We start from the raw sequence: 5,381 nt of genomic DNA, 5'->3' as shown, positions 1-5,381 counted from the left end.
ATGGTTTGTTCCTCTCCAAAAGAATAAATGGTGTGCAAGATAAAACTCCCTTTAAAACTAAACTTAAGCCAGAATTTACTCCCTGAGTAAGAGCTGCACATTACAGCACATATTGTTGTTGATGACTGTGGCTTCACGGAGATTCTCCGGCTTTAGCGGGAGAGCCAGAGGGCAGCTCTTCCATGATATTTACACCACACACACACACACACACACACACACACCCATTGTCTCCAGGGAAAATGCTTCATGAGCCGCCTCTACTTCTGTGTCCTACTTTTATATGTGAATTCCAAAAATTTGTTCTAAGCCCAGAGTCGATCTTGTTTGATGGCTAGTCAGGACACAAGTGGGACAAAAGCAGTGAGACTCAAAGGATCAAATTGGCCTGAACTTGATACCAATATCAACCTCTACTCTCTCACCCTGACAACAGAATTCTTGGCTCCTAGTTCCACCTGGGCCCTGGATGGTCTTTCCTGTCTAACTTTTACTTTCATCTTTGCCTTGTGGCTCAGACATTTGCTCCCTCTCACACCAGTTTACAGTCTCAGGCAATGACCCTGTCTGTGTCATCTATTACTGTATAACAAACTAATCCCAAAACTTAGTGCCTTAAAACAACAGGCATTTTATTATTTTTTTAAGATTCTATGGGCCAGAAATTTAGTCAAGGCACACTGGGCACAGCTCATTTCTTCACAGGATGTCTACTGGGGCTGGTCCATCCAAGGTGGCTTCTCCACTCACAGGTCTGACGCCTCAGCTGAGATGGCCGGAATGGCTTGCCCAGGTCCTATATCTGGGGCCTTGGTTCTCATTGTTGCCTGGATTTCTCGAGTCTTTCCCATGCAATTCCAGGCCTCTCTCTCTCCACGTGGCCTTTTCCTGTGGTCTCTCCTTATAGCTCTGGCTTCTCAAACATGGTGCTGGAGGAGGAAGATCATGCAAGAGAAAGGAGAAAGCTGCCGGATCTCTTCAGGCCTGGGCTTAGAAATCCCAAACGCCACTTCTGCTTCATTCTATTTGTCAAAGCCAATCATAGGCATCCCAGATTCAAGGGAAGGGAGACAAGCAGACCCCTCGGCCTACTCCCGACCTGAATTCTGTTTGCTTCAAAACTCAGCATTCTCCCTGAAGATTCGCTTTCCATCACCTGCCTTTATGCCTCCCTAGTCATGACTCGCTCATTCAACAAGTATTTATTAAAAACCTACTCTGTGCCTGAAACTCTGCTTGACGCTGAACATATATAGCAGTGCACCCCGTGGAATAGAACTTTCCTCATTGTAGTGGGGGAGACAGAAAATAAAGACATAAACAAGTAACTTATGTGTGCTATGTCGGGTGGTGATATGTATTATGAAAAACAGCAAAGCTGAGAAGATAACTGGGAAGCGGTGGAGATGGGGCAGGGGCTGCAACTTTCGGTCGGATGGCTGGGGGAGCGGGACCAAGCGAGCTACCTGGCTGCCTGGCTAAGGGCGTTGCAGGCAGAGGAACGTGCAAGAGCCCTGCCTGGACGGGAGCAGGCACGGAGAGTTCAGAAACTGGGACAGCAAGAGAGCACGAGAGATGAGGTCACACACCTTGGAGCCAGGGAAAGACTTTGGTTTCACCCTGAGAGAGAGGAGAGGCCAGTCAGGCATCTGGGCAGAGAAATGCCGGGACGCGAGTGAGGCAGCAGCCTGACTGTGCCCAAATGCCTATTTTCCTGGGTCGAACCATTAATGTTGGAGGCAAGCTGAGAAATACCATTTCAATGAAAATGTTGATTTATGAAAGTCTACTTAGTACAATGTAACAAGAGCCATAAAGCTGAATATATCCTTTCACTCAAGAATTCCATGCCTAGGAATTCATCCTGGGGATAGATTTAATAAAACATTGTTCTTCAGGAGTGTTTTTATAATTTTTTTCATTTTATATTTTAATGTTAATAATAATCTTTATAAAATAGGCATGAACATACACTCCATCATCTAGTCTATTGCCTTATGGGCCGATACCACACCGTTGGCTCCAGCACTGGGACCAGGTAGTATCACTTTAATTGTCATGAGCTGAGCTAATAAGAGAAGAATGGAGTCGAATTTAGTATTAAAAGGTGTATCCCTGCCAAGCAAAAGCCAAATTATGTCATAGACTTGCTGTTTGAGATAAGGATCTTCAGCAGTGTGGGTAGACAAGAGTGGCGAGTTACTTGTCATTACATGCCAAACCCGAAAGAATTTGCCCCATTCGATTGGTTCCTATATCTATGTTGCGAGTGGCAACTGAGTTTCAGCAAAACACTATCGTATCATCGTTGCTAGTTTTAAAAATCGTGTTTTTACTTAATCAGCAATTTCATTTTGATTACATAGTTCTACAAGAGTTATAATCCCTCTACTTAGTTTTATTTTTGTGACATTATCATTAAACATTAAATTCTTTTATTCAGCATTAGGGATTAGTGAAACAATTATTTTCTTTTAAAAGTTGTCTGAATGTTATTGAAGTGAGAGCAACACTGAACTAACGAGTAGCTTGAAGCAATAGACAATTCAAAACATCCTTTCTTGTGCTGATTCACTGACACCGGCCCAGGAAGGGCCGGACACTCGGCTGCAGAAGGAGCAGGCCCCATATGGATTCAGGAATGTGCAGTTCATTTATTCTGGTGACGACCATACTCTAGGGGAAATAACAGGCAGATCTGCGTCCAGAAATTTCTCCAGCTCCCAGGCTCTGGGCTTCTACACTTTATTGTCACTCAGTCTTCCAGGAGATCTTAGTCATCGTCTCCTGTGTAATCTCCTCAAGTACCTCCCAGCTGCCCTGTCTCTCGGGGCCTCGGGAAGTCAACACTCCAGCCTCCTCTGCTTCATCCTGCCCTGTTCCAAATGTCGGCTAAGTAGGACAGGTCCTCTTGGCCTAAGCTGTGTTTGCCTAATTCTGGTGCTTTCGTACCTTCTCTTCCCACCAACAAAGTATAACATGACCAAGATTCCTAACCACACACCACTACAGAATGTCGTCTTTGTATGACAGCCCCTCATCCACACAGATTTGCTGGTCTGAACCTAATACCCTCTCCCAGTCTCCACTCACTAAGTGTCCCTCCTGCTCGATACTCCTACATCCTGGCAGTCAAGTCCTAGAAGAAATCACCTCTACAACACTGAAAAGCTGAATTCTAATCAAAACTCTGTTTCCAGGCATTTTACCAAGACATCTCAACAGTTCTTATGGGAAGATAGGAAATCCTCTCTATAGAATACCATATATTTATTAAATATATTCAAATATAAGAAATCTAGCAGATGTTCTCATGGGTGAGAATGCCACCTCAGTGTTAGACAGTGGGTCTCATTGCTCCATCACGTAAGCTCCTCTTTGATGCTTTAGTAGGAAAAAAAAAAAAGCTGCATTAAACATCGGGTAATTTTGTCAGGATTCGTCACTAAAAGGGTTTAAACCTTCTGTCTGAAGTTGTGAGTACTAATAAATTTTTTCCTTTTCAGCAATTAAAAAAAAAAAAATCCCCCAATTTCTTGTGCTAGAATTTGAGGAGTGAAACAGTCCATAGAACAGGCAAAGCTCTACTCATGGAGTAACACAGGCATCTTGTGGCCCTTCTGGATATTGCAAGTAGATCAATCTATCTCTAATTCTGTACCTATTGGTATAAATCTTAGATCTGGAAGAGAACTTGAGAGGTCCTCTAATGCAGCCCGCTGCCTTCACACAGGTAAGGTATATTGGAGCCATTATTTCTTCATCACAACAGCCCAGAGAAGTTAGGATGCTCATCCAAGGTCACACAGCTAATAAACAGAATATCTTAGCTGAGGCTCCTATAATTCTCTTCTCACTTTTTAAGAAGAACAAAATCCTACCAATTATAAAACAGACAAACACGGAGGTGTTCTGGTTGAAACACAGAAGGGCCCACCCTGGCCAATCCCTCTACTAGGCACCCCTTGAAATTCATTGTCTTATCCCAGGGGCTGCTTCCCTGGTAAACCAATGTGAAAACACCATTGTAGGAACTGAGGAAAGATCCCTAGGAAAATATTTCATTCTGAGGTGGTTTTTTATTTGACCAGTTTTCTGTTCTGGCCTTTTATTAAAACACATTCTCTTTCTATTACACTTATCAGCAACTTTTCATTTTTGCATCTCTCTTCTGAGATAACATTTAAGTTGATTTGTTTTCAATTGCAAGTAAATGTTTTAAACCTCCTGTGACAGAATCGATGGCAACATGGGCCATGGGTGTGATGACAGCAGCTCCACGCCAAGCCCTGTGCCAGGCTGTGGCACGTCAGTACAGTAATCTGATGCAGTAGGATACCTCTATCAGAGGCAAGAACAAAGACAAAGCTAGAGAAAAGAGCAGCAAACTCTGCTGGGGATCTGGGGGAAGATTTTATTTACTCATTCAGTCAGTGGTTCGAGAGATAATTATCAGGCTCCTTCCATGTGACAAGTCCTTACATAAGATAGGCAAGATTTCTGGGCTCGTAAAGTTTATGTTCCCGTTGAAGGAGACGGTCAATAACAACCAAACACATGGATGAATAAGATAGTCTCTCATCGTGACTGAGAGGTAGAGAATGATAGAGTGTTTGGTCTGAGGAGAGACACTGGAGCCAAGTCTTGCAGTGTGATTAAAGAGTCGTCTGGAGGACAAGGGAAAGGACATTTGGAGGCAAGCCGGGAGCAGCAGGTACAGACAGGAAGGTGTGCAAAATGAAATAAGTTCGAGAAAGACGACTACTGTATGATGCCATGTATAGGTGGTATCTAAAAAAAGCCAGACTCAGGGAAACAGAGAGTAGAATGGTGGTTACCAGAACCTGGGGTTTGGGGAATTGGGGAGATGAGAGTCAGAGGGTATACCCTCCCAGTTATGAGGAATAAGTTCTGGGGATCAAATGCACAGAATGATGATTACAGTTAACAACACTGTATCACACACTTAAAAGTTGCTAAGAGAGTAGATCTTAAATATTTTTACCACACACACACAAAAAAATGGTAATTATGTGACAGAATGGAGGTGTTAGCTAACACCATGATGGTAATTATATTGCAATATATAAACATATCAAAACAACACATACACCTCAAACTTACAACTTGTTATAAGTCCATTACATCTCAATGAGGCTGGGGAAAATTTTTAATAATAAATAAAGAAGTCCTCAGAATAACACCACGGGGAAAAAGAGAGAATGGGAGAGAAAATCAGGCACTCGAGAGAAATCTCACTCAGCTCTCCGCCTTTTTCTCCTTCCAGGAGGGGTCGCTGCTGCACGTGATAGCCAACCCCATCCAAAGCCAGCACTTGGAATTTTCCTCTCTGCTGCAACCGCCCCTGCCCTTTGACTTAG

This window comes from Pteropus vampyrus, unplaced genomic scaffold (assembly GCF_000151845.1).
Source record: "Pteropus vampyrus isolate Shadow unplaced genomic scaffold, Pvam_2.0 Scaffold10, whole genome shotgun sequence".
NCBI lineage: Eukaryota > Metazoa > Chordata > Mammalia > Chiroptera > Pteropodidae > Pteropus > Pteropus vampyrus.
This window is presented reverse-complemented; position numbering follows the sequence as displayed.